This window comes from Glycine max, chromosome 8 (assembly GCF_000004515.6).
Source record: "Glycine max cultivar Williams 82 chromosome 8, Glycine_max_v4.0, whole genome shotgun sequence".
NCBI lineage: Eukaryota > Viridiplantae > Streptophyta > Magnoliopsida > Fabales > Fabaceae > Glycine > Glycine max.
Genome location: NC_038244.2, coordinates 30,108,321 through 30,120,037, shown reverse-complemented (window position 1 = coordinate 30,120,037; position 11,717 = coordinate 30,108,321). Strand labels below are relative to the sequence as shown.

Here is an 11,717-nt window from a genome sequence, read left to right as displayed (position 1 = left end):
AAATTCAGCACAAGGTTAGTTTCAATGCATCTATTACCTGGTTCAGCCTTCTATAATCAATGCAGACTCGCCAGCTGTTCTGCACTCTTGTGGGGATAATCTCATCCCTCTCATTCTTGATCATTGTGAGGCTTGTCTTCTTAGGAACCACTTGGACTGGACTCACCCACTGGCTGTCAGAAATAGGGAAGATGATTCCAGCTTGTAAGAGCTTGGTCACCTCCTTTTTCACCACATCTAGAATGACGGGATTGAGTCACCGCTGTGGCTGCCTCACTAGCTTAGCTCCATCCTCTAAAAGTATCCTATGCATGCAGGTAGATGGGCTAATACCAGGAATGTCTGCTGAAGTCCATCCAATGGCTTTCTTGTGCTTCTTGAGCACTAGCAGCAACTTCTCCTCTTGCTCAGCAGCAAGGGAGGTAGAGATGATGACTGGAAATTTTTCCTTGTCCTCCAAGTAAGCATACTTGAGCTTTGTTGGTAAAGGCTTCAACTCTGGTGTGGGTGGTGGCTGAACAGTGGGAGGAACCAGGGTAGGAGAAGAAGAAGAAAGTTCCTCAGCCTGTACCTCATAAAGCAAGTCAGAAGTATATGTACTTCCTGCAACATGGTTAGTGCATTCTGACTCTAAAAAATCAACATCAATAGGTACAACACCCAGAAAATCATAACCAGACTCAAATTCAAATTTACTCTCAGCATAAAAATTACATACAGGATCAAATTCAAACTCAGATTCAGATTCAATGCATGAGGAATGAAAATTATGCAGATCAAATAAAAATGGATGTTTCCTACCATGAAGAGAATCAAAATCAAACATATAATCATCAACAATCTGATCAAGTATCTCAGCACGAAAAATAGAATGTTCCTTAGATGGATGTTTCATGGCATCAAGAATGTTAAAATGAACAACAATATCACCAAATTCCATAGACAATGTGCCAACATAAACATCTATCTTGGTTCGGGCTGTTTTCATAAATGGCTTGCCTAAAATAATTGGAACTGAACCACGAGAAAATCCCTCTTCCATATCAAGAACATAAAAATCAGCAGGAAAAATAAGTTCACCAACCCGAACCAACACATCCTCTATGAAACCTACGGGGTAAGCAACACTACTATTTGCCAAATGAATCACCAAATCTGTAGATTGCAAAGGTCCAAGAGATAAAGAATTGAAAATGGACAGAGGCATGATACTAACTGATGCTCCTAGATCTAGCATGACATTCTCAAATTTGTTGTTCCCAATAATGCAAGGTATACAGAAAGTACTTGGGTCCTTACATTTCTCAGGAATGTGAGGAACGAATTTACTTATCAATGCTGACACATTTCTGCCCATGTTAATCCTTCCATTGCCTTTGAGCTTCCTTTTGTGGGTGCATATCTCCTTTAGAAACTTGGCATATCTTGGAATTTTCTTGAGGGCATCTAGTAGTGGTATGTTCACCTCTACTTTCCTGAAGGTCTCCAAGATCTCTTTATCCACTTCTTCCATCTTTTTGTTTGGAATTGCTCTAGGTGGAAAAGGAAGAGGGATAAGAGGCTGCTGCAAGTCAGAACTACTAGAAGAAGGTCCACCTGCATGAAAATTTGTGTTAGCGCCCTCATGATCAGGAAGCTTTCTCTTTTATGCAACTATCTCATCCTCTTTTTCAGGTGTAGAATGAAGCTTGACAGGTTTAGGTACAGGTGCAGGTGCTACTACTAGTGGAGGCACTTCAATTTGCTTGCCAGACCTTAAGGTGATGACACTCACATTTTTTGGATTCTGCACAGTTTGTGAAGGAAATTTGTCAGAATTTTGGGACTAAGCTTGGTTCAACTGAGTAGCCATCATCCCCATCTGATTTGTTAGACTCTGAATGGAGGCTCTTGTCTCTTGCTGAAATTGCATATTCTAGATGGTCATTTGCCTCACTAACTCCTCCAAGGAAGGTTGAGAAGGGGCCTCAGCTGCTTGTTGTCTGCTGCTGCATTGGAGGAGGAACATATGGCTTGCTTGGACCAACAACATTCTGGAAAGGAGGGATAGGCTGTTGTTATTGTGGAGGACTTGCCCATCTCAGATTTGGATGATTCTTCCAACCTAGATTATATCTGTTGCTTGAAAGATCATAATTATTCTGCTGTTGTTGGTTTTGCTACTGAGGGGGTCTATTATAAATGTTTGTAGCATAAGCTTTAGGTTGCTCATTGACTCCAGATAGTTGCAAAGAAGGACAGAGATCTGTATGGTGATTTGCAGAAGAACATAGACCACAGACTCTTGCAACAGGTGCAGATGCAGATTTCTGATTCATGGCAAGCTGAGTTACTAGGTTGACCAAGGCATCAAGTTTTCCCTCAAGCTTTTTATTTTCAGTAGATGAAGATGAATCCGTGGCCACCTCATGGACTCCTCTAAGGACAATAGCATCATTTCTTGCACTGAATTGTTGGGAGTTGGAAGCCATCTTCTCAATCAAATTCCTAGCCTCAACAAGAGTCATATCACCAAGAGCTCCACCACTGGCAGCATTAATCATACTCCTCTCCATGTTGTTAAGTCCCTCATATAAATATTGCAGAAGGAGTTGCTCAGAAATCTAGTGGTGAGGAGAGCTTGCATACAATTTCTTGAATCTTTCCTAGTACTCATACAAGCTCTCTCCACTAAGTTGCCTGATGCCTGAAATGTCTTTTCTGACGGCAGTGGTCCTAGATGCAGGGAAGAATTTCTCCAAGAACACCCTCTTAAGGTCATCCTAGTTGGTAATGGACCTGGAAGCAAGGTAGTACAACCAATCTTTCGCCACTCCCTCCAGAGAATGAGGTAAAGCTTTTAGAAAGATATCATCTTCCTGGACATCAAGGGGTTTCATGGTGGAATAGAAAATATGGAACTCCTTAAGATGCTTATGAGGATCTTCACCTGCAAGACCGTGAAACTTGGGCAGCAAATATATTAGTCTAGTCTTGAGAACATATGGAACATCCTCATCAGGAAATTGAATGCACAAGCTTTCATAAGTGAAATCAGGTGCAACCATCTCCCTAAGAGTCCTCTCACAAGGTGGAGGTTGAGCCATGTTCTCAGTATGAAAATTAGTAGTCGAATGCTCAAAATCAAAATGTTCAGAATCACCAACAACAAAATACTCAGAATGCTCAAAATGCACAGGATGATCAGGATGCACACTATGCCTAAGTAATCTATGAAAGGTTCTATCTATTTCAGGATCAAAGGGTTGTAAATCACCTGGATTGCCTCTAGTCATGCACTATATGTAGCAAATCATGTGTTTCTCAAACAAGCACCAGGGGAGGGTTAAAACTACAACTATAGTCAAACGATATCCAAATGAGCTGAAAATTTGTGAGCAACACCCTAAAATCATGAAAAGATAGCACAAAAAATTTCAGACAAAAATTCAAAGTCTAACTGTGAAAGCTGCCTAAGGAAAGTTTAGAAAAATAAGACAATAATACTTAAAAAATAAAAAAAACTTAGTAAATGACTGATTTTTCAAGTTTGGGAAACCCCAATCGTCGGTTGTCATAGTATGCGAAATTTTTTTCTACCCCGAATGCATATTAATAATAGTCATTCTGATAACCGGAGCAAAAGTTATGGCCGTTTTAAGTTTTGCTAAAAACAAGTTCCCAAATTTTTTGAATCTCTTAAATTCAGCCACAACAAGTGCTTCTGGTATTTTTCACACAAAATATGGATCAAAAGAAACTACCACACAAAACATTAACCAAAAATAACAACTCTAACTATCAAAACAAAAATCACCAATTAAATTGCAAAATCAGTCGCTAATCACTGTTCATAGCATTACACAAAACTGAAACAGGGAAGCGCTAAACAGGGGAAGCGACTGAAATCCAAAATAGAACACTACACAAAACAAAACAACACACACTCACAACACTAAATAACATAGCTACACTCAAAACAACTAAACACTATTATGAACCTTTGGACCACGGCAACGGCGCCAAATTTGATTGAGGTCGTACCCGAATCAAATAAACATTAAAAATGTAGTATCTAGGAAGTGATCCTAGGTCGTCTCTCAATGAGCAATGGTTAACCAAACATTCATAACATATGTTAATCAAAAAGTAATGAAGTGGGGGGGGGGGGGTTGTTTGTTTTTGTAATTTAAACAGCAAGCAAACTTGAATAAGAAAATAACAGAATTAAAACATGTTGTTTCCCCTTGATTCAAAAGTAAGTCTCTTATCCTAGGTTACAAGAATTTATCCCTAATCAGTTCAACCACTTAATCCAACCCGAAATTAATTGACTAAGCAAAAATTAACATAAGGCTGTCATTATGTGATTAAGCAACACATACACCAATTAATCCCTCACACATGTCCATTAAGCATGAACGAAACTGATCATTAAGCATGAATGTAAAGTAAGCACAGAGACAATTAACCAAGCATTAAGCATGCATGGATTAATAGCAACGAATACAGAGCAATTGATGAAGGGGAAAAACTGATCAGAATTCAATAGTAATAACAAAACCTCAAAGAGAGTTGTTCTTGATCCTCAAAGGAAAACAACACTGGAAACTTAGCCTTCCATCAATCAGCAGAAAACGAAAACAAATTCAAAGGCAGAAGCAGAAACGAAATTTGATTGCTATGTGAACAATGCGCGTGAACCGTAACACGAAACTATAACATGCAAAACCCTAAAATTTTCTCTCCTCTATTCACGGTCTCCTCTACTAAAACCCTGGTGCTATTATATAGGTCCTCCGCCCCAAAGCATACAAATATGTTTTAAGTTCAAGCCTGAAAATGAAATAAAATAAAACTGGACCAAATAAAATAAAATTGGACGAAATAAAATTGTCTGCTCTCTTCAAGTCCAAGCCGGTTCAGCCCAATTCCGGATCCAAGCCCAATTGCTTATAATTCTCCTGAAATTAAATTAAAAATATAAAATTAATCAAGTAGGCCCAAATGATAAAATTGCATAATTAATTTGACAATTAAAGCTAATCAGTAATTAAAATGGTGACAAAAAGGGTTAAGAAATAGGAGAAAATAATGACACATCATCTACCCCATATGTAAAGCATCTTCTTCAGACCAATGTTGCCTTAGCCTTCTACCATACCCAAATCCTTCCTTCCCCTTATTTTCTAGATATTCCTACCTGTCATACCCTAATTTCGTCCAGGGACTATTGTTTGATGGCATGCAACCTTTGGTTGACCGCTTCGAGGTACTTGGCACCCTTTGTTGCACAATACGTGAAGTTCCGAGACATGCTGGAAATCAAAAGGAAGCATTGTTACGCAATCCGTGAAATTCCGTAACGTGCCGAAAATCAAAAGGAAGTATTGTTACGCAATCCGTGAGTTTCCGTAACTTTTCGAAAGCTAAAAAAGGAGTAATTACATGATCCGTAAGGTTCCGTAACCTTACGGAAAGAAAACAAGTATCGTTACGAAATTAGTAAAGTTTCGTAACGTTACGGAAAAAGAATCACCAAAAAACGTAAAGGGGGTGTATTTAGTAAAAAAAGGTGCAAATAGCAACCAGGCCCACTTGGGCCTTCCAGATTCTTCCTCCAAAAGGCGGTTGCTTCTGGAGGAAGCAACCTAGCTCGCCTGGGCGAGCTGGGTGGCAAGCTCCTCCCCTATTTTGCTATAAATAGTGGGAGGAGTGAAGAAGGAAAGGGTTCAACCTTCTTGGCACTTCGTATTCACTTGAAATTAGGGAGGAAAATTGTTTCCGTGAAGAAAATCCAAGTCGAGGCACTTCCGCAACGTTTCCATGGGTGATTTCGCGAAGGTTTTCAACCGTTTTTCGTCGTTCGTCGTTCGTGCTTCGTCGTTCTTCGGTCTTCAACTGGTAAGTTCCCGAAATCGAACTTTTCTATTCATTCTATGTACCCGTGGTGGTCCTCATTTGTTTCGTGTACTTTTATTCTCGTTTCATTTACTTTCCGTACCCTCTTTTGACGTGCTTCGATCATTTACTTAAGTCATTTTCTCGCCTAATCAAAAAATAAAATAAATTTCCACCGATCATTATATCCGTTAATTTCTGTTAAAATGAAATTTGATCGTTTGGTCATGTCGTAACCACGTTGGAAACCAAAAAGAGGTAAAATAATAATATAATAATAAAAAATATCTTTTAGTAAAATAAAGCAAAAAATCAATCGGACGTTTCTCTTTGGGATTTCTCTTTCTTAATTGAATTGACTAATAACTAAAGTGGAACTAAGGCTAAAATCAACTCGCAAAGTCAAGCTCGTCCGCAAAAAATCACTAAAAAGGATTTTAAGGTTCGATACCTCAATTTTTCTCACCAAGTAAAAATGGATCATTTTAAGGTCCAACGCCTTAAAATGACCACCTTCCAAGTAAAAAGAATCGCTTGATTCACCCTTAAGAAAGAACTACGTAAGTCTGATTTCCTCTTCGATGGAGGGTACGTAGGAGCAAGAGCCCCGCTTTTGTCGACCTCAAAAATAAAAAAGGAAACAAAAGGTTTAAATACATAATTTCACACAATCCTAATCTAAGGCTGTTGTCCTTTGGGACAAACGTGAGAGGTGATAATACCTTCCTCAAACGTAAATACAACTCCCGAATCTAGAATATTCTTCATGACCGATTTCCTTCGATTTTTTCGACGTTTTCCTCAAATAAACGTTGGTGGCGACTCCGCGCATTTTCCTCCTTTGGAAGATGCACCCATGAGCCTCGCCTCGCTCGCCTGCAAAAGGGTAGGTTGCGACACTACCCATTTTGAGCCCTAGCTCTCCGCACTTCTCCAGCGCTATTCTAACCTGATTTCCAAGCCCCAAACACTTCCCCCTAACTGCCCCACAAATAACCAAATCTACCTCATCCCAAACTCAACCCCCACTAATGTGAGACCCTACAAGTATCCACACTTTCATAAGTGTTAAATTGAAAAAAAAAATTGATGAAATGCTCAACACTGGTTTTATTCAACCCACTTGAAGTCCATTTTCATGTCCCATTTTGTTAGTCTAGAAGAAAGATGGACTATGGTGCGTATGTGTAGACTTTCTTGCCCTCAACGTAATCACCATTCGAGATTGTTTTTTGTTGCCAACCATTGACGAACTCTTGGATGAACTTGGTTGCGCTTCATGGATCTCTAAACTTGATCTTTGATAAGGCTTTCATCAGATACGTATGCACCCTAATGACATACATTAAACTGCCTTTCGCACTCATCAAGGCCACTGTGAATACAAGGTGATGCCTTTTGGCCTTAGTAATGCTCCATCTACATTTTAGGATACAATGAATAGTGTTTTTTCTCCTTATATTCGTTGTTCTGTGCAGTTTCTTTTTTTTTTTACGATATCTTGATTTATAGTTGTATTTTTTAGGAGCATTTACAACACTTAAAGCTAGGTTTTTTGCAACTCCAAGATGAACATTTTTTCTTGAAGGGACCTAAGTGCTTGATTAGCCAACATGAACTTGAGTTCCTTGGACACATTATTTCTCACCAAGGTGTGGCACCTAAACAGTCCAAGATTGAATCCATGCTTGATTGGCCAACTCCAACCTCTAGGAATTCACAACAGGGTTTCCTCAGCCTCACAGGTTTTTTATTGATGATTTGTCAAGAGATATGCTTCTATCGCTGCCCTTTTCACTAATATTATTAAGAAAGGCAATTTCCTCTGGACTTCAAAAGCACAACATGCATTTGAGGCCCTCAAATATGCTTTAACAACTGCATCTTTCATACCACTCCCTAATTTTTCCATTCTTTTCCACTAGGAGATAGACGCATCGGGTTTGGCTATGGGGGTTGATGCAATCCTACCCCCTAAGGGCATTGGATAGAAGACTCTAAAAAGATTAAGCCAGAGATGCAGGAGAAGGCCCTAGGGTTCTCATGAGTCTTAGGGTCGATTTGGGCCATGGGCTAAATATGAGCTCACTTATCTTTGTACATATTAGATTAGAGTTTCATTATTTTTGGGCCTTGTATTTAGGGCTCCATAGTGTAGGGAGGGTACCCTAGTAATATAGGATTTTTCTGCCCTTGTATTTTAGGGCACCTAGACTAGTTTTTGTATTAGGGGTAGTTTTGTAATTTCACATGCATTAAGTGTACTATTTGATGTGTGTGTTGGGAGGGAAATTTAATTGAATTGGGAGAAGCCCAATACAATTATATTTTGGACCAGCCTAAGGGAGAGGTGAGCATTTGCTTGCTACACCTCATTGTCACATCATATAGTCACACTTTGTGCATGTTCTTCATGCTTTGCATGCCTCATGACAACTAAGCACACTAGGTGGAGAATCTTGGAATTGACCTTGGATTAGTAGGCTGAACCATAGCTCAAATTCACTAATCATAATTAGTGAAATTTTGGCTCCAAATTTGGTTCAACAAATTCAAATTCAAATTTCCCTCCAATTTTGTGTGACACTTAGGTTATAAATAGAGGCCTCATGTGTGCATTTTTTTAACTTTGATCATTTGAAAAATTAGACTTCAAAGTTCAAACCTCATTTGAGGCATTAATTTCATGCCCTTCCCTCTCTCCCTTTCCCTTCACTCATCTTCTCCTACCTTCAAGCTCTTATCCATGGCTTCCTATGGTGGTGAGCTTGTTCTTGACTCATCTTCTCCTTGAAGTGGTATCTGCAATCACCTTTCCTCCTTCTCCATTCTACTGCCATTGATTTTCAAGAAGCAAAGGACTCCATTGATGAAGAAGATCCAAGGCCTACAAGCTCTACATGGAGCTACATTAGGTGTCGTTCTTATGCAACAAGGCCACCTAATAGTTTACTTCAATAACCATTTTCCCTTGTCTATTATATGCATCAACATACATTCAGGAGTTGCATGCCATAAGGAGTTGATGTTCAAGAGTATCCAAACTCTAAAGCAACATGTGTATCTCTAAAAACTTTTGGGCTATGATTATACGATTCATTATCGTGTAGGTCGCCACAATATTGTTGAACTATCCCGCCCTATTGATACTACTTCATCCCATTTCCTAGTGCTCTATATGCCTCATTTTGTGTTCTTGGATGAACTTCGTTAAAGCCTCACCTCCAATCATAGTTTCACTTCTTTGCTTCAAAAAGTGATTTATTCCCTTGCTGATTACAGTGACTACAAGATCCATAATGGGTTTCTCATTTATCAAAATTGAATGTGGCTCCTTTCTAAATTCCCTTTGAAGAACACTCTTTTACATGAATTTCATAATTCTCTAGTTGGTGGCCATACGGGTAATTTCCAAACTCTAACTGACTTCCATGGAATTTCTTTTGGAATGACATGCGATCTAATGTCAACAAACCAAGTATAAGACAAAAGCCCAACAGGGCTTCTTCAACCCTTGAGAGGATTTTTCCCTTGATTTTGTTATTGAACTTCCCCTTTCTTCGGGCCACACAGTCATTTTGGTTATGGTGGACTAATTCTCTAAGGGTGCCCACTTTGCACCACTGCTAACTCATTTCACTGCTTTTAAAGTAGCACAATTGTTCTTGGATATTGTTTGTAAGTATCATGGTTTACCCCATAGTCTGGTTTCTGACCGAGACTCAATTTTCATTAGTAAATTTTGGCAAAGAGTTATTTAAAATTTGTGGGATTCAATTACGAATAAGCATTTCTTATCATCTAGAGTTTGATTGGCAAATTCAGTTCCTAAATCGTATCATAGAGAAATATCTCCGTTCATTTGTTCGCGAGCAACCTTCATGGTGTGTGCGATTTTTACCTTTAGCAGAGTGGTCTTACAACACTACCACTCATTTTGCTACTAGCATGTCACTATTCATGTTCGAAGGATAAAGACACTTCCAAGAAGGAGGGTTCTTCTTCACAACATCTTGAAAGGAAGTCTTCAAGAGGTAATCCTACTTCTCCTACTCAACCCCCTCCCAATAAAAACTAGTTCCATTAAATGCTTTAAGTGTTTGGGAAAGGGTCATATTGCATCCCAATGACCTAACAAAAGGACCATGATTGTGTTGGAGAATGGTGAGATGGATAATGCTTCATTTAAGAGTTCTCATAGTTCCTCTAGTGAAGTGGAGGATGATGTTTTTCTTCCACCGGAAGAGGGAGAACTTTTGATGGTAAGGAGACTCATGGGAAGCTTGTGCAAAGATAGAGATGATACACAAAGAGAAAACATTTTTCATTTTATATGTTTGGTGAATGGAAAGGTTTGTTCTCTAATCATTGATGGTGGAAGTTGTACCAATGTTGCAAGCACTAGATTAGTGGAGAAGCTTGGTTTAAAAACCACCCCTCACCCTAAGCCTTATAAGTTGCAATGGTTGAGTGACAATGGTGAGTTGGTTGTGGATAAGCAAGTGTTACTTACATTCTCCATTGGAAAGTATGTTGATGAAGTGCTTTGTGATATGGTTCCCATAGAAGTCGGACATGTGTTACTTGGGAGACCTTGGCAATATGATAGAGATGTTGTCCATAATGGGGTCACCAATCGATATTCTTTCTTGAATAAAGGTAAAAAGTTAGTTCTCTCACCTTTGTCTGCAAGTGAGGTTTGTGAGGATCAAATAAAAATGAGATTGAAAAGAGAAAGAGAAAAGAAAATCAAAGAAGGAAGAAGTCCTTTGAGAGAGAAAAGCCAAAAAGAAAAAGAAGGCAAAAAGAGTGACAAGAAAGAACAAAAGAAAAGAGGAAAAAAGAGTGAAAAACAATTAGTGATAAAAGAGAGTTTGTGCATCAAACCTAAGGAGGTCAAAAGAGTGATGCTAGCTAGACAACCAATGTACTTACTCATTCCAAATTACATGTGTTTGTCTTCTAGTGCCCTTGAGTTGCCTCAAGGTTTTGCTACACTCTTAAAGGAGTTTGAGGATGTCTTCCCACAAGACATTCCCCATGGCTTTCCTCCTTTAAAAGGAATTGAGCATCAAATAGATCTTGTTCTGGGAGCTTCACTTCCTAATAGGGCTGCCTATAGGAGTAATCCGGAAGAGACAAAGGAGATCCAAAAGCAAGTTGAAGGGTTGATGCAAAGAGGATGAGTGAAAGAAAGCTTGAGCCCATGTGCAATGCCGCTAATCCTAGTCCCCAAGAAAGATGGCATGTGGAGGATGTGCATGGATTGTAGACCCATCAACAACATCATCGTGAGGTATAGACATCCTATCCTTAGACTTGATGATATGTTTTATGAACTTCATGGTTCTTGTGTTTTCTCCAAAATAGATTTGAAAAGTGGTTACCATCAAATTAAAATGAGAGAAGGAGATGAATGGAAAACCACTTCCAAAACTAAGTTTGGACTTTATGAGTGGTTGGTAATGCCTTTTGGCTTAACCAATGCACCAAGCACTTTCATGCGACTCATGAACCATGTTTTAAGGCACTTTATTGGCAAATTTGTGGTTGTTTACTTTGATGATATCTTGATTTATAGCTTAACAATGGATGACCACTTATACCATGTTAGGAGTGTCTTGGAAGTGCTTAGACAAGAAAAGTTGTTTGCTAATAGGGATAAATGCACATTTTGCACTAATCAAGTAGTGTTTCTAGGATTTGTTGTGTGTGCCAAGGGAGTCCAAGTGGATGATGAGAAAATTAAAGCTATTAGAGATTGGCCCATACCCAAAAATGAGAGATGTGAAGAGTTTCAATGGGTTGACTATTGGAAAGTGGCCTCAATAACTTAA

General features: G+C 39.0%; 1 pseudogene; it reads left to right on the top strand.

The window, feature by feature from the left end:
* The first annotated feature begins 10,025 nt into the window (after nucleotides 1-10,025).
* LOC113002326 (uncharacterized) lies at nucleotides 10,026-11,717 on the top strand (annotated as a pseudogene).